Here is a 540-nt window from a genome sequence, read left to right as displayed (position 1 = left end):
TTCAAATCTTTTTAATTTCTTCTCATATCTTTCTCAACTCATCTTATCTTTTTTTTTCGAAACTGCCTCTCCTTCTATTTTTCTCCTTTCCTTTCTTTTGCTTGAGGACAAGCAAACCTCTAAGTTTGGTGTGATGTGCCATGATCACTGAGCTAAAACTCATTAAGATCATGGCACCTAAGGGAACAGGAAGAGCAAGGATGTGAACTTAAGGGAGCTGAAGCGTCAGAAATTAATTCTTAAAGGCACCCCACAGACTAGAGGAACATCCACTTCCCAAAACACAGGTCCTTGAGTTCTAATCTTTGCCTTAACTCTGTGATAACTGTTCTTATTAGAAATTGACCTTAGAAATTATATATTAGTAGTAGTAATTAGTATCTCTACTTTGATTTTAATTCCAATTAAGTTATAATTTAATTTTCTCATCATCATCAAACATGAATAAAATAGTAGATTCTTAGAATAAAGAGGAAATATTTTTTCGAGTTCTTAACAAGGGAAAATTCTAATTATTTATATGTGGTGGCAATACTTTTT

Source organism: Arachis duranensis, chromosome 5, assembly GCF_000817695.3.
Source record: "Arachis duranensis cultivar V14167 chromosome 5, aradu.V14167.gnm2.J7QH, whole genome shotgun sequence".
NCBI classification, from domain to species: domain Eukaryota; kingdom Viridiplantae; phylum Streptophyta; class Magnoliopsida; order Fabales; family Fabaceae; genus Arachis; species Arachis duranensis.
This window is presented reverse-complemented; position numbering follows the sequence as displayed.